Source organism: Rhincodon typus, chromosome 2 (genome assembly GCF_021869965.1).
Source record: "Rhincodon typus isolate 14 chromosome 2, sRhiTyp1.1, whole genome shotgun sequence".
NCBI lineage: Eukaryota > Metazoa > Chordata > Chondrichthyes > Orectolobiformes > Rhincodontidae > Rhincodon > Rhincodon typus.
Window position 1 is genome coordinate 128,932,113 of NC_063333.1, and position 18,526 is coordinate 128,950,638.

At 42.3% G+C, this 18,526-nt stretch overlaps 1 pseudogene; it reads left to right on the plus strand.

Annotated features, from left to right (window-relative positions):
• LOC109910932 overlaps positions 1–18,526 on the plus strand; it is a 496,846-nt pseudogene that overhangs the window by 276,176 nt on the left and 202,144 nt on the right.

Genomic DNA, 18,526 nt, shown 5'->3' on the forward strand with positions numbered 1-18,526 from the left:
TGATTAAGGAGGCACACACTGGAAACGGGAGACTACTTGGAGAACTGATTAGTTGCTCTAAGGAATAGTCCATTACCTCTGATGGACAGAGCTTATCTTGTGATTTCAGTTAACTTGTAAACCATCTCAGATTCCAAATGCCTCATACAATAATATCAAGCAGCTTCCCTTTCTCTCATGCTCCTGTAGGCTAGCACACCACTATCATGCTGGACATTCTGATTTATGCATACTGAAAAGATTCCCTAGATCTTATCATGAATAGAAACCACCCTTCCACATTTAATAGCCTGCTCAAATATCACTCATTCATTTCAGTTCTATTGCACGCTTCCTATGTGTCAGTAATAGGGCTCCTTACAGGAATGACTCCTGTGTCCAGCCATATTTCCAAGGGTAGCCTTGGTCAGCAGGGGCCCAACTCTTGATACCCAAAGAATGAAGGCAGTTTCCTTGGTATTTTGTACCATATGCAAGACAATCTTTGAATTAACACATACAAACAGAAAATAATAGAATTTAAATCATTAATAAATGAAGACTGACACATGCTCAGGTGGGCACCTTCATACTCATCCATATGCAATTTATAATTGACTGTATCAGAGGGAATCCAACCAAAACAATGAACACAAGGACCCATTTACTCTGACTAGCCTCAACATTGGCAAATTTGTAATAGATGGTGCCCAGGTAAACATGGCATCTATCACCTGGGAGATATATTTGTTGTGGTTGGTTCACTCACCGAGCTGGTTCGTTAATTCATAGACGTTTCATTACCCTGCTGGGTAACATCATCAGTGCAGCCTCCAATGAAGCACTGTTGTGTTTTCCTGCCTGGTATTTAAACTCTGGGGTCTGTTGGATTTGATTACCTCATTTCTGGTTTTCCTTCACAGTGGTGTATATATAGGATCTAGCACTATGTGTTTGTTGATGGACTTCTTGATGGAGAACCAGGCCTCTAGGAATTCCTATCCAGGGAACCAGGCCTCTAGGAAGCCCCTATCTACAACCCACATGCACATAGGACAGCAGAACACAATGGCTGCAGGATGGTGAAGGTAATGATCAATGGCACACACAACCGGCTCCATAGATATGACAGAAAAATTATGCGCCAAAAAACCCTATTCCTAGACGCTACCAACCTAGACTGGACAACAGACTTAGAACGAGCCATTAACGTCAGTCGACAGATAACAAGTAGCAATAAAAACTAGCCAAACTAACCCACCAAAAGGACAACCATAGGTCAGACACTTGGATAAGAAGCCTTTCAGACAGGAAACTAACAGACACAGAGAAACTGGACTCAACTACAACCACAGAGATACTAACAAGACAGAATTTCTAGCCACACTAGAATCCACACTGAAGACCAATGGCATCAATGAGGAAACACAACAAGCCATAAGATAGACAGTGGTCCCGACGCTGACCAGAAGGAGTGAAATTAACACTCTCAACACATCAGAAAGGAAGGCCCTAGAAGGACTGAAAAAAGACAAAAACATCATAATGCTACCAGTGGACAAATGGTGGATGACAGTAATACTAAACAAACAGGACGACTTCACCAAAGCACAGACACTACTGGCAGACAAGAACATATACCAGCAAGTGCAAATAGACCCGACACTGCAACTGGGTATTAAAATAATCTGCACACTAAAGGGACTCAAACAGACCAGACAAATCAACAAAACAGACTTCCTAAAAATGAAACCAGAATGGACAATCATCCCCTGATTCTACGGCCTCCCAAAGGCACACAAACCGGAAGTACCCCTCAGAACAATAGTCTCCCTTCCAGGCACACCAACACACAGGTTAGCCAAGGAGTTACAATGAAGACTAAATCACCTCGTCAGCAAGTCACCCCACTCAATCCACGCAGCCCAGGAGTTCCTCAAATCCCTCAAAGACATAAGAATAGACGAGGCCGAGACCATGGTGTCCTCTGACATTACCGCCTTATTCACATCAATTGACACACCACTGGCAAGAGAAACACTAGCAACACTACGAAAAGAACGTGAACTAAGTGACACCATCTCCACAGACAACGTTCTGAAACTACTGGGCCTATGCCTTTAATGGCCAAATCTATGAACAGATCAATGGGACACCCATGGGGACACCTATCTCCGGACGAATAGCAGAAGCGGTGATGCAGACACTCGAAAGCATGGCCCTTCTGCATATCCAACCCAAACTATGGATCCGATACGTGGTCGACACTTTCGTCATTGTCGAACAGACCAAACTAGAGGAGACACACCAAATAAACAACACTCTCACCCGCATCAAATTCACCATGGAAGCAGAAAAGAATGAACAGTTCCCACTCCTGGACATCATTGTAGAATGCAGGGCCAACTGAGAATTCCTGACAAAGGTACATAGAAAAGCCACACACACTGACCAAGTACTGAATTTCAACAGTAACCATCCCAACACCCACAAATGAAGTTGCATGAAAACACTATTTAGACAAGCGACAACACACTGTAGCAACCCGGAACTATGCTAAAAAAAAGAATACCTCCACCAAGTATTTAAGGACAATGGATAGCCGAACAACTGGATCCAACAATGCCTATCACACGAACAACACCAGGAAGATACTGCACGCCCTAACACACTCATCACGTGACCGTACATCACAAACATATCCGAACTGACCACAAGACTCCCACGACCATTGGGCATCAGAATAGCACACAAACCCAAGTCAACCCTACGCCTACTGCTAAATCAGACCAAAGACCTCTTACCCACTATGGACAGAACCAATGTAATACACAAAATTCCATGCAAGGACTGCGACAAATACTACTTTGGACAGACAGGAAGAAAATTGGCCACCAGAGTACATGAATACCAACTAGCAACAAAAAGACACGACCAATACTCTCACATCTCCATTCACATGGATAAGGAGAACCATCAGTTCGATTGGGACAACACCAGGATCCTAGAACAGGCCAAACAGAGACAAGCACGGGAATTCCTAGAGGCCTGGTTCTCCACCAAGAAGGCCATCAACAAACACATAGAAGTAGATCCCATGTCTACACCACTGCGAAGGAAAACCAGAAATGATGTAATCAAATCCAACGGACCCCAGAGTTTAAATATCAGGCGGGAAAACACAGTGCTTCATCGGAGGCCGCACTGATGATGTTACCCAGCAGGGTAATGAAATGTCTGTGAATTAACGAACCAGCTCGGCGAGCAAATCAACCACAGCATTCACAACCTAAGCTACAGATCTACTCAAGAACCTTAGATCTACTTGTATCAGAATTGATGCAGGTTTCCCTTGTTGGATAGGCAATAGCAAACATTGAAAGAGGTAATGGGAGAACTGCAACAATTGTTCTTTCCTGTCTGGCAGAAAAATAAAAGGTAGCCCAACCATGGCTAACAATGGAAATTAGAGATAGTATTGGATCCAAGGAAGTGACATAGAAATTGATGCCAAAAAAGCAGCAGACCTTAGGATTTAGACTGGTTTATCTTCCCCCTTTTAATCAAACCCTTTGTTCTCCTTTGATGAAATCTAGAGAATGAGAGTAAGATTGTAGGGAACATACAAACACATTGCAAAACTTCTACAGGTAAGTGAACAGATAAAGATCAGTGAAGACAAAAGTAAGTCCTCTCACAACCAGAAACATGGGAAGTCATATTGAGAAACATAGAAATAGCAGATCAATTAAATACATGCTTAGCTCTGTCTTCAAAAAATGGGACACAAATAACATCACAAAAACATTGGTAAACACAGGGTCTAGTGCAAGGGAGGAACAGAAGAAAATCATATGATTAGGGAAATGGTGTTGGGGAAACTGATGAGGTTAAAGGCAGATATATTCAATCTACATCCCAGGATACTTAAGGAATTGACCCTAGAAATAGTTGATACATTGGTGGTCAACTTTCGAGATTCTGTAGACTCTGGAATAGTTACTATGAATTGGAATGTAGCTAATGCAACCACACTATTTATAAAAGGAGCTAGAGGAAAATACAAAGAATTATAAAATAGTTAGCCTGACATCAGTAATAAGAAAAATGGTAGAGTCTATTACAATCGATTTAATAGCAGATCATTTGGAAAGTAGTGACGGAGCTAGATAGAGTCAGCATGGATTTACAAAAGGAAATCATGTTTGACAAATCAACTGGATCTTTTTTAAGGATATAACTTGTAGACTCGATAAGGAGGATGTGGTTTATTTGGAGTTACAAAAGGCTTTCAGTAAGGTTTCACGTAAAAGATGAGCATTTGAAATTAACTATATGGGACTGGAGGTAGTGTACTGACAGGGATAGAGAGCTGGTTGATAGACCGGAAACAATGACTAGGAATAAACAGATCATTTTCTAAGTGGCAAGCAGTGATTCACGGGGTACCATAGGGATCAGTGTTTGGACACCAGCTATTCACAGTATATACTAATGACTTAGATGAGGGAACTAAATGTAATGCCTCCTAGTTTGCAGATTAATAAAGCTTGGTGGGAGAGTGAGCTGTAAGGTGGATGCAGAGAAGTTTCAGTGTGATTTGGACAAGTTAAGTGAGTGGGCAAATGCATGGCAGGAGAAGCATTTTGTAGTTAAAATGTGAGGTTAGCCACTTAGGTAGAAAGAAAACAGGAAAGCCAATTATTATCTCAGTAGTGAAATTGGGAAATGGAGAGGTGCAAAAAACACCTGGGTGTCTTGCTGAAAGTAAGCATGCAGGTGCAACAAGTGGCAAAGAAAGCAAATGGTTTGTCGGCCTTCACAGTGAGGGAATTTGTGTGCAGGAGCAGGGATGTCTTGGTGCAAGTGTAGGAGGGTGTCAAAGGCAGCATGGTGGCTCAATGGCTAGCACTGCTGCCTCACAGTGCCAGGGACCTGGGTTCAATTCCACCCTTGGGCGACTGTCTGTGTAGAGTTTGCACATTCTCCCCATGTCTGGGTGCTCTGGTTTCTTCCCACAGTCCAAAGATGTGCAGGTTAGGTGGATTGGCCATGCTAAATTGCCTGTAGTGTTCCAGGATGTGTAGCTTAGGTGGGTTATAAGGGGATGGGTCTGGGTGGGATGTTCCAAGGGTCGATGAAGACTTTTTGGGCCGAAGGGCCTGTTTCCACACTGTAGGGATTCTATGAAAGAATGTTTTGGCTATGGAAGACAAGCAGCAGTGGTTTATCAGCCTTATTTCTGGGTTGCCAGGACTGAAACATAAAGTGCAATTGGATTAGTTTTGGCTCTATTCTCTTGAATAATCAAGGTGAATTTCATAGAAGCCTATAAGATTCTAACATGACTACACAGGTTAAACATATCAAGGATGTACTTGATGATCAGGAAGTCCAGAAGCAAGGGTCACAGTCTAAGGATGTAGTGTAGGCCATTTAGAACTGAGATGAGGGCAAATTTCTCTCCAGAGAATGGTAAGACTGTGGAATTGTCTGCCACAGAAAGTGATTGAGACCAAAACATTGAAGGTTTTCCAGAAGGGGTTAGATATAGTTCTTACGGCTAAAGGGATCAAGGGGTATGGGGTGAAAGTGGGAACAGGGTACTGAGTTGGATGATCAGCCATGATCATATTGAACGGCAGAGCAGGCTCAAAAGGCTGGATGGCCTACAACTGTTCCTATTTTCTATGTTTGTGTTTTTCTCGGGAGCTAATTGTGTACTCCTCTTACGGATGTTTGGTTCTACAAATGTCACCGGCAGATCCTTGTAAATATTTAGTTCAAAGCTGTGATGATCTTATCTGTTACCAGCAATGTGTATCCATCAGATACATGTGGCTTGAGGTCTTCTTGGAGGAGGGTGCATAGGTCAGTATCCACACCAAGTAAGAGCTTGACTCGTCTGAAAAACTGGTGCTAAGATATTATAAAGACCATGTCTTTTTATTATTGATTTTTCTTCAATTGTGGACTGAAATGAGAAATAATAGCTACATATTTTGAAAAGCAGGTAAGCTGACACTTACGGCAAGCATTGTGTAATTGAACAAGAAGTAATTGAAATGGTTGCAGATGCATTGTTTCCAAGGGATTCTGTGTACAGATGGAGCTAAGCAGCAACATATAGTTAATTGGTCCATGGACTAATGACCAGTTATTGATAACAAATGCATTCTGCCCGCCAACAACATTGTGATTGGTTCTCAGGTAACTGAACAACTTGGGGCTAGAAACAAAATAGAGAAAGAGGTGATTTGATCTCCATCAGCAAAGGAGTTGTGTCTCTGTTCGCTGCCATCAAACTCCATTTAAAACCTGATGAAAACAGCCCATCTTTCCTTTAGCAGTTGTTGTAATCTGTGACTTTGAACTGATAAGTCAGAAACCTTTTATAAGTGAACCAGCCACCATATATATCTCTTGAAAATTGGTAAAAACAACCAGAGAAAGATGACTGCAAAGCACTGCTGTCACTAGCATAGTAATTATTAGGATCATCTCAGCAACCCATTGAATAGGAACCACCAAATCACATTCCCGATTTTCTTTAATATTTTCCTGTGTGTGTGTTTGAATGTGTGTGTGTTTCTGCGCATGTGTGTGTGTGTGGGTGTGTGTGTGTGGGTGTGTGTGTGGGTGTGAAGGTGTGAAAATCAGGTAAATGGGGGAATGTTGGCTACTTATTCTAAAATATCTAACTTTTGTGATAGCTCTGGAAATAAGGAAGCTTGATTTCTATCGCACTACTCCAGTGAGTCATGACAACATGCCCAGAAAGTTCATCCTCTGCTTGACATCTGTCTTAGAGTTGATCTTTCTCCATGAACAGGAGCTCTCTGTTTATCCCCTCTGCCCTGAGAAGTAGCAGGCTGTTATGGAAATGGCATTCTGATTGCTGCTAGTGTTGGTGCTGGCTCTATTTGTCCTGTTCCTTATTAGACATGCCTAGGTTCTGCCCATGTTGCCACCAACTCAGAGAGTGCAGTTCGAAGTAAACAAAACGTTGGAGAGCATCTCCTGATCAGTAAAAACACATTCTGATCAAATATATTTCACTAAGACAAAGATTCGAACATTTACAAGCTGATCAATCACTAAGCCCTGTCAAGTCCTGCTGTTCTGTCATCTTGTTCAGCCTTTCAAGTTTCAGGAAACCCAGCAAACTAGCATTTAATTGCAATTGGCTTTTAGCTTATGTTACTAGCAGCTACATAGGTGCCCAAAATAAGCCTAAGGTAAAAGCAGAATTCAGCAGCTACCTGTCCGCTCTTGACACAGTGGAACCTTTCGGATATTCTGCTTTCATCTTTCAAATGCACCAAAGACAAGTTAATATTTCTGTCTCAGGGCGGAATCTGTTTGTGCTGCAATGAAAGTACAGACATTGGCTAGCGGACAATACGTGATGGCCAGGTTCAACAATGTGCTGTCAAAGAGTGGTCTATTTCCATGCTGGAATGGGTGGGCTCTGAATGCTGCATGAAGCCCTTTGCCAAACTAGTGTCAAACTCCTTCATGCACATTGCAGAGACAACAGATTCTGTGACAGGCCTACCGTACACCAGGCATCTCAAAGTGCAAACCTATCAGGTTTTTCTGAATGATAATCTATGAAAGTCCTCATTGAAGTCCCTGCAATAGAGCGTTTTGTGATCTCACGGTCCAGGGAGATGACACATGTACTACCTTTTACAACTGGCCCAGCTATAGCTTACTGGTGTCTGGTAACTCACCACTTGCTGCTTCTACTTCTGAGCTCCCTTTGAAAGTATGTATCTAAGCTGGTTGCTCCATGAGCCAGGTTTGTAGCACAGTAAGTCAGCAAGGGTCCTTCCAGACACATAATCTCTACCATCTAGAAGGACAAAGGCAGCAGATTCACTGGAGCATCACCACCACCAAGTTCCCATCCAAGCCACAAGCCATCCAAACTTGAAAACATTCCTTCACTGTCGCTGGGTCAAACTCCTCGAACTCTCTTTTTAACAGCACTGTGGGTGTTCCCACTGCAGTGGTTCAAAAGACAGCTCATCACCACCTTCTCTTGGTTAATCAGGGATGGGCAATAAATGCTAGCAAAGCCACCAATTGCCCACATCCTAGGAACAAATAACCAAAAGTGATGCTGCTTCTTTATCGGGTGCCTGTTCTTTCTTTGTCATTTCATGATAAGGCTGTCCTGGTTTGGCAGGTAATAGGTCTCAGAGAATTGAATTCAGAAAGACAGGGGAGAGTTAGCTGAGGGAAGGCAGTGGAGGGAAGCAGCAGTTCCACAACCTGCAACTTGCACTCCATGCCAGAGAGCAGGATGAGGGTGAATTTGGATTTGAGAAGGTGCATAAGACAGAAAAGTACTGTCATCTTGAATGTTGTTGACAATGCCAGATGCAATAGCTTCAGTGACGGCCTGTGCTGCTCTGTGGAGCAGTGCCTCCTCCAAAAGGTCTAGGGCGGCACGGCGGCTCAGTGATAAGCACTGCTGCCGCATAGTGCCAGGGGCCCGGGTTCGATTCTACCCTCAGCTGACTGTCTGTGTGAAGTTTGCACGTTCTCCCTGTGTCTGTGTGACTTTTCTCCGGGTGCTCCGGTTTCCTCCCACAGTCCAAAGCTGTTCAGGCTAGGTGGAATGGCCATGCTAAATTGCCCGTAGTGTTCAGGGATGTGTAAGTTAGGTGGGTTGTAGGGGGATGGGTCTGAGTGGGATGCTCTGAGGGTCGGTGTGGACTTGTTGGGCCGAAGGGCCTGTTTCTACACTGTAGGGATTCTATGAAGTCTTCTATGAAGATACAGGCATGCCCCCGTACCTGCTGGTTCTCTGCTACTCCCTCCTATTATTTTGTGACCATTTCCTATAAAAGAAAATGGGTGTGTTGTAGGAGGTCTAGGTATGTGCTTTTTGTGGGCGAATAGCTAAAATTTTGTAGAAATTGTGAAAGATGGTGTGTGAGGTTACTAACAATTGTGTAAGAATGAGGTAAATGTTAGGGATGAGTCCTGATTGAAGTAGATTTGTGACAGATGAGTGATGGGACTGTGGTACATTAAGCCAGTGAAAGTTTGCTGGTGAGCTGGCTGGGAATGTACTGGAGGATCCTTTGGCCTCGACTTCTTATGTGAATTTACTGACCTTTTGTAGAAAATTAATTTCACAGTCTCTTGTTCCCTTTCCCATTGAAGGGTACACTTTGAAGGCCATCTACTTACCTGCGAGCTCTGTTGTCTTTTACAGTTTCTGGGATAAGGCCTGCAACCACATCATAGAACCTGGAAGTATTTTCTCTGACCAGCTACTCCATTGGTTGTGTTCTCCTTACCCTCAAAAAAACTTTACTAAAATTTCCACCATCTACAGCTGTCTGCATATACCTTCTCTTCAAGAGGGACAGGCTGCCTTTAAGAAGTGAAGGCCAACTCTAAGTTATGTCAAACATTCACAAACTTGGGCTCCCTGTTAGTTATGTAGACAATCAGTAACAGGTTACACAGCCACCATCATTAAGGTGAGCAGGCAAAGGGAATAATGAAAGGGTTTGTTCACAATATTTTTGTCAAGTTTTTTTCCTATATTACAGTGGTTTTCTCGCACATGCTGAGTAACATCTTAGCTGCTTTTGCCTCAACTTCAGATGAGAAGCAGAAGCAGAAGTCTATAGTAAGGGACCTGCCACTGAACATCAACTAGCAAAGTCACTGAGTATACAGGAACACCTCACAACAGAGTCCATAGACAGAGCTGCTTTGCCTCGAGCTGTCAGAAGTATGGTGGTTCAGAAGGCTCAGGTTTCAGCCTCTCTGAAGGACTGATGCTTGCTGTATCTCATAATCAAATGGTATATCACTGGCTGTCAAAGTGACTTTTGCTGTCAACATCTTTGCCATTGGCTTTTTTCAGGTTACTACTGAAGACTTAGCCAGAATCTCACCAAAAATCTGTCCTTGTCCACCCATGTTGATGTGGCTGTCAAGTAAGCATAATAATGCCTCCACTTTAAATTCAGTACGTCTGCAAAGAATCTACCAATTTTTATACATGCAACATAGAAAGCATTCTATCCAGATGCATCATGGCTTGGTACGGAAACTGCTCTGTCCAGGACTGTAAGAAACTACAGAGAGTTGTGTACAAAACCCAATCCATCATGCAAACCAACCTTCCATCCATTGACTCCATCTATACTCCTTGCTGCCTTGGAAAGTTGGCCAACATAATCAAAGATCCCTTCCACTCTAATATAGTTTCTTCTAACCTCTTCCGTCGGGCAGGAGATACAAATGCTTAAACACACGAACCAACAGGTTCAAGAACAGCTTCTTCCCTATCATTATTCGACTTCTGAATGGACCTCTCAAATTTTAACTTTAACGTTGATCTCGCTCTTTGTGAGCCTTCTCTGCAGCTGTAACATTGTATTCCTCACTCTGTTCTTTATGTATGTTATGATCTGCCTGTACTGCATGCAGAACAAAACTTTTCACTGTATCTGAGTACATGAGATAATAATAAATCAAAATGGCAGGATTCTTGGCAGTGTGGAGGAACAGAGGCATCTTGCGATCCACGTCCACAGATTCCTCAAAGTTGTGAACCAAGTTGATAGGGTTGTAAAGAAGGCGTATGGTGTGTTGGCTTTCATTGGCAGGGGAATTGAGTTTAAGAGCAGTGAGGTTATGCTGCATCTCTATAAAACCCTCGTTAGACCACACTTGGAATATTATGTTCAGTTCTGGTCGCCTCATTATAGGAAGGATGTGGAAGCTTTAGAGAGGGTGCAGAGGAGATTTACCAGGACTGGACTGCAGGGCAGTTCTTATGAGGAAAGGTTGAGGGAGCTAGGGCTTTTCTCATTGGAGCAAAGAAGGATGAGAGGTGACTTGATAGAGGTGTACAAGATGATGAGAGGCATAGATAGAGTGGATAGTCAGAGACTTTTTCCCAGGGCGGAAATGACTATTATGAGGGGGCTTAATTTTAAGGTAATTGGAGGAAGGTATAGGGGAGATGTGTGAGGTAGGTTCTTCACACAGAGAGTGGTGGGTGTGTGGAATGCGCTGCCAGCAGTGGTAGTGGAATCAGATACTTTAGAGACTTTTAAATGATTCTTGGATAGGCACATGGATGTTAGTATAATGTAGGGTATGCAGGGTAGATTGATCTTAGTAGGATAATAGGTCGGCACAACATCGTGGGCCGAAGGGCCTGTACTGTGCTGTACTGTTCTATGTTCTTAAAAATCAAATCAGATCTTTGAGTCAGTGTCCCATAGATATTTAAGATCATAGCCGGTCATAGCTGATTTCTTTGTCAACTGTGAACTTCAGCACTTAGTAAGAAGGAACATCTGTGAACTGCATTTCTGGCTGACATCCCATCAGTTCAGGGCTCATTATTTTCATCAGAATGGCTATACAGACATCCCAAGATCATGCAGGAATGCTTGTCAACCACAGGGAATTTGACTCCATCAATGTGGAGCTGCTGCCGCACTGCCACAAGTGGATATTTTTGTAGCTACATACAGGATTAGCAGGGAGATGCCTGAACAATTTTCTTCTGCAGCATTTCAAGTTTTCCAAAGTCTTCGCACCTGCAATCAGGCTTGAAGCGCAGTTGCTCGGAGATAACAGGCTTGGCAGAATGACACTTGGCCAACCAATTACAACTTAACAGTGACTACAAATCAGTGCTTTAAACTTTATTTTTTTAAAAATGTTATGTCATACTTCTAAGCCAGATGGGATTTGAACTCAGACATAAGGTCGCAGCCATTGCACCACGATAGTCTTAACAGTAAATGTCAGACGATCAGCAGAAATGTGAGCAAATTAGCCATCAGCCATCAGCCACCAGCCAACTTGTGCAGAACAGTACATTCTGCACAATATTGCACAGCTACGAGGTTCAGTTTACAGCCAGGAGGAACCCAGGCACTGTTTTTGTAGATGTTTCAAAGAGGAGGAGGGAGCTGATGAAGGTAATGATGAAGATAATTCAACTTGCTGCTTGGGCTGCCAAATGACCTCATTAGTGTCAAGTTCACTTCGATTATAGTGGACCAATGTCAGAAGAACAGTCATGTTTTTCTAGCTCTGTCTGCAACAATACTGCGAACACAAGAGCGCTTGCAGAACACCCAACCACCACTAGCACATTCCCATGAATTAACCCTTCTCTAATCATCATCAAGCAAGTCAAAAGGTGACAACCTCAAATCATGCAGCCAAAAAAATTATGTGATGCCAAAAAACATTTATACTTGCCCACCTATAAAAGCCTTATTCTTCTTTTTCTACCAGCCTACTTAGCAGGGCACAGACTGGCTTTACAGATTCCTGTTCTGACTGCTGAGATACGCTTAGCTGATAACCTCTGAATTTTCAAGCCCCTGATGTACACAACAAAGGTTGCTTTGCCTGCTTGAAGCGAATCAAAGGCATCAGGGCATGAGAAAGCATGGCTGAAGGGGTGATGACAACAACGGTGTGAAGCAAAAAATGCCTTGAGTTGAGTTTCCACTTCCAGGTCCTCTTTCACCCTCACCCTTTCATGGACAGTTGCTGTTCCATCCTGTCTCTATGCTGGACACCACTTTGGTGCAGATCAGTCAAGTGCTTTAGTTGAGGTATGAGTCATCCCATTCAAGGCATCCAGATATGCATTATCACCAGATGTGCATGACATAATGAACATATGTCTAGAATAACATTCCTCACCAAGACTGGTGTTTCATAGCATCGGCCACTCCACCCAAGAAAGTGTCATTACCACAATTCCCTTTGACACTAACCAATTCATGCTTCAGGGGATTTCCTCCATTTTCTCAGTAACCATGACAATTTTTCAGTTTTCATTCCCAGCTGTTATCATTAATTATGCTTTCTGGTTGGCAGTTCTGGTGTAAAGCACCCATGTCCAGCAGTGTAGACCTGGAGACAATTGTATTTTCCAACGCTGTTAACTTTCTCAACTTCTTTGTGCCTGTTTTTTTCCCTTTATTCTTTCATGGGATCTGTATGTTGCTGCCAAGATCAGCATGTTTTGTCAATGCCTAATTGTCTTTGAACTGAGAGTAGTTATGACCCAACAACATTGCCTTAAAAAAAGAACTGCAGATGCTGGAAATCAGAAACGAAAGCAGAAATTGCTAAAAAAATCTGCAGGTCTGGCAGCATCTGTGCAGAGAAAGCAGAGTTAATGTTTCAGGTCCAGTGACCCTCTATCAGAACTGATTGTAGCTAGGAAAAAGTTGGTATACATGCTAGAGAAAGGGTGGGGGGAGAGGGTAGGAATAATCTATAGGTGGAGATGGATCTCAAAGAGAGAGAAAAACAGTCGGGCAGACAAAGGAGTGGGTAAAGGTCAGCCTGGGAAAATCAATGGCTGCTGATGGGGACTGTTAGTAGCTGACAAGGGGTTGCCTGTGGTAACAGCCCATGCAGTGACAGGCCTGGTGTGTAAGGGTTGGGGCAAGGCTCAGGTCCTAAAATTGTTGAAATAGATATTAAGTCTGGAAGGCTGCAGGGTTCCCAAGCAGAAAATGAGGTGCTGTTCTTCCAGCTTATGCTGAGCTTTGCTGGAGAACTGCAGCAAGCCCGAAATAGGGATGTTGGCCAGGGGACACGGTGGTGTGTTGAAGTGGCAGGCAACTAGAAGCTAAGGATCTTTTTGCGAATAGAAGCTAGGTGCTCTGCAAAGCAGTCACCCAGTCTGCGCTTTGTCTCCCCCATGTAGAGCAGTCTACATTGTGAGAAGAGAATACAGTAGACATTGTTTTGAGTGTGTGTTACTTGTAGGCCAGACCAGATGGAGGCAAAGTTTCTTCCCTAAATGAATTGTTGCTCATTGTGAAGCGTCAGTTACCTGGTGTAAATCCAGTTAGCTATCTCCCGCTAAGCAGTGAGTATCTGAACAAGTTCAGAGTGGATTGGCTCCTCTGAGGAGTCATTATCTGTGAGAACCCTGGATTTCTGTTACATACTGACAGAGGCAAGGTAAGTGTGCTGTTACTGACCATTATGCAAATAATTGTATGACACTTGTAATTGAAATGAAGTTGAGATGACTAACTGTTGTATGGCATTTGAGTCACTGATATTTTCTTGTATTTCCAGTCAGTTGGGAGAGTCATATATGGCCATAACTTTTGAGACACTATTGATCTGCAAGAGTTTGTCCATCTGCAGTGGCTAGCTACAGAATCTGTGGAGGACCATCACCAGTTCTCTCCCTCGCTTCGTGTTCTGCATTCTCTTCTCCTGCGACAGCGGTAAAACTAAATCTGCGTGATAGCAGTGAGATGTTTCTCCCCAATGACTTGATGAATGCATGGAATGGTGTTGCGCAACAGTGCATTCGATCAAATTGAAGGTGATTATCAGAGAAATGCATTAAATTGCATCATGTTCAGGATAAGGGGTGGATTGATGGATGGGGGTGTGAAAGTGAGAAGTAGTGGGGGCAAATGCAAAGCAAGGTGAGAGGGTGGGAGGACAAAGAGCACTGCAGAATGTAGGTGAATGTGGTACAGTACCCGTGTTTCCAAGCCTGCTTGGGTTTTTAAAGTAGCTCATGCATTCAAACCAGAAAGCTGGCACAATGTTCCTGCTGATGAACTCCTTGGCTACCTCCAGCCATGTTTTTGTCATAGCAATACCTGATTCCATTGCTGGGAAATGGAATCACTGCTCCCAGGAGTACTGTCAAAAGGAGGTGTCACTGAAGTGGGGCACAACATGTGTGTATGTGGAAACCATTGATATCCCTTACTCTATCTTGTTTCCAACTTGAAGGCCTTCAAATTCCATCTTTGGATTGGTTCTTTAAATACTGGAGTTGAGATTGTGTCATGAGGATCCTCAAGCTGCCCACTGCCAGACAATTGGACAATCTCAAGTAAAATTATCATAACCTGGCTACACTCAAATACCACTGATAGACACGCTTTCTCCCAGTGATAATGGAGCCACCCATTCCCAAACTGCCTGCAAGTTAATACTGGGACCATGACTTTAGTTATGGAATTAGGGAATTGTTGCAGATTAGTCATGTTTCACCAATTATGGCCATTTATGCCTCTCCCATCTATCTGGTAATGCAATAAAATATCAGTGATCTACCTGTCATGTTATTCTGCCGATGGAGGAGCATCGAGGAAGGTGTTCAGCATCTTGAGACTTGCTATCAGGAAAAAATGGAAGCCGGATGAAAACAGCGAAAGGAGCACACTGCCACACCAATGCCCCTTCCCATGACCACTACCTGCCCCAAATATAACAGAGCCTGCAGTAGCCTTTCGGACTCTACAGCCACCTATGGACTCACCCTGAGAGTGAAAGAGTGTCATCCTCATCTGCAAGGGACCACCAATTACTGTTCTGCCCATCGTATCTGCACTGGTCCTCTGAGCATTTTGGCATAGTGCCAATCATCTGCCTTTTCTCTGTAACCCTCTGCATTAGCTCTATTTAAATAATCTTTTAATGCCCTCATGACTGCCTCAGTTGAACCTGACTCCACCACACTTCCAGGCAATGTATTCTATACCCCAACTATTCATTGTATGGAAAATCTTTTGCCAATCACTTTGAATTTGAGTTCTCTGGTTTTTCAATCATTTTACGAGCAGGAACAATTTCACCATATCTACTCTGTCCAAGTCCCAAATGATTTAGAAATCTTCTTTCAGATCTCCTCTTTGTCTTCTTCTCTCCAAGGAAAATAATCCTAACTTCTGCAATCTACTCTCATAATCAAAGTTGCACATTCCTGGAACCATCCTTCCTAAAGTGGGGTACTCAGAACTATACACAATACACCACCAGAGGTTTAACTAGTGTGCAATATATGTTGAGGATAACCTCCCTGCTCTTGCACTGTATGTCCCATTAATGAAACCTATAATTCTGCATGCTTTATTAACTGCCCTTTCTACCTTCCCTACCACCTCTTATGCACATTTATACCTATGTCTCATGCTTCTGCATACTATTTAGAATAGTTCCTCAGGTTTACACTGTCACTCCATGTCTCCCATCTGTTGTGTGACACCATATCAAATACCTTCTCAAAACCTACATTGTTGTGAAATTGGTATAGTACTTGCGGATTGGAAGGCAGGATATTAGAGTTTGTTTGTAAAATGATTGGGGGGAGAGAGTGCATGGTCCCTTTAAAAGGTGTGCTTATTTTTAGGCTCGGTAATTAAAAAAATGTCTGCAGGCAGCAGCAGATCCACAGAGAGTTCTTGAAATTGAAACATTGTATCAAAAGGCTATACTGTTAGCAGGCAAAGTAGCATTTTTACTAAGACAACAGGTTTTTGAATTTAGCCAATTAATTTAAATCAGGCCCTAGATACCAAAGCCTAATTAAATTTAAATCTGATGGTTTTGACAACGTTGGACAAATCCTATTGTAAGAGATTAATGGGTCTTCAAGGGTATAAAAGAAGAGGGCATTTGAAAATCAGGGTGACGGCAAACTGCCATCTGTTAAGAGAACAGCTCTCAACAGCAATCAGCTCTAAAGAAAGAGAAAATCATTGGCTCTCACAGAAATCTCTAAGATCTCAGAGTAAGCACCATCTAAATAGAGGTACAACGGCACACTTAGCAAACATTGCTGACTGAGGAATTTGACAGAGGAAGGTGTTCCTTACTGGAGGACAGCAGAGGAGACAAAGAACATTCCAGAAGATTTATTCTGGCTGTAATTTTGAGACATTAAACTTTAATGTATTTTTTTTATTCATTTGGTTTACAAAGATGGGACTTCTATCTTTTGGAACAGCACACCTTTAGAATTTTGTTTTATTTGGGAATAGTTAGTAATTAAGGGGAATTGTTTGGTTTGTTAGAAGTTCTGTTAATTTGTTAACTATTAGAGTTAGGTAAATAACTTGTTACTTGTTGACTGTAGAGTGGCTGTCAAGAGTTCATTTTATTTCACCTCTCCTTTATAACAGATTGGGAGGTGAGAGGCAGGTTATACCACTTATCACATTTCCTTCGTAAATGCTTATTGCCAAATAACATTCTATCAAGGCTATTCTTTTACTCCTGAGATTATATATGTATGTATATATATATGTATATCACCAGAAAATAAAAACTAACAAGAATACATCTTTGCTGTTTTGGCTGCTTGTAAGCTATCAGTACGTATGTTAAGTACAATGCAGTTTAAAATAAACAACGGACCACACAGGATTCCAGTGGGAAATACAATTTGAAATGTTGCCTAAAAAGTTTTTTCCAAGAAATCTGCAGCCTTGCATTTGTGCCAAGATACATTTAGAAGAAAACAGATGGCACATGCCTAACGGAGATGAAGTCTGCATGTGTTCTGACAGAGATTAATAAAAATGCAGATCTGTCTAATTCGAAGCAAGAACAGCTCCAGATCAGAACTTTCTGATGCACAGTTGGTCCAATTGTAAGATGATGTCTTTATCAGACAAGACAAAATCTCAGCAAACTTTCATTCAGTCCTGGCAATGTTCAATGCCTGTCTTAGCTCCAAGCCCAACCACTTTATTGAATGTGCGCAGTTTCAGCAGTAGTTCTAGAAGTCAGGGGTATCCCCATGAATGAATAAAAAAATGTCGAAGGCTGTCAGGTGGTCAGGCTCAAAGATGGCTGCCTCACTTGACAAGAAGCCTGCTTAGATCAGGGAAAAGATGGGACATTTGAAGTGCAGCCATTGGGGTGTAAAATGGCAATGCAGGTAACAAGATTACCTAGCAGTGGGCACAGAGTGCGTTGATTAGCAGAATCAATATCCTTCAAGAATTTTGTAATTAAGATTGCCCCTTAAGAGTCAAATCAAACTGACAAACTCCTGATCTACAGAGAATCCAATAAATTGCACAAGAACAAAGAGAATATGGAAATTACACTTTCTTCAGGAAGTGGAAGTCATCAATCCAGTTGCAGAGATTCTTAAGGTGTTTTGCTATGAGTGGAGTGGTTGGTGACAAGAATCAGATGGCTTGACTTGCCATGGTAAAGAGTGAATGGGCTCAGCTGGAGAATTGGGTGAAGAGTTTGGACTACACTAATCCCTTAAGCATGGCATGAAGGTAAAGAACTTTACTTCCATAATGTCTGAAATATCTTGATTTTAGTTTGTTTGTTACACTAAAAGTCTTAAAAAGTGAGGTCTTGTCTGTTGGGTCATTTGGGAAATTTGCTTCTTCTAAAAGTTATTGGTCCCAATGGAATTGCAACAAAATCAAGAGCACATTCACCAGTGACTCTCAAAATAGAATCAGATATTTTAATGTATATATATTTCTTTTTGAAAGTTATCATTTGAAGAAAATATTTCTCAACAATAGAAAGAGTGGGGTTAATACGACTGATTGGACAGATCTCAATTAATTGGGGAACAGGCACATTTGGCTGAATACATTTAATTTGTGATATAAGTATTTTTAAGAAAGATTTAAAAATGAACCTCCTGATTGAAAAGATGGAGGGAGTGTTATCTCCAAGCAACAGCTGACACAATGGTATGTGGCACAATAGGAATAAGATGATGAGTTGA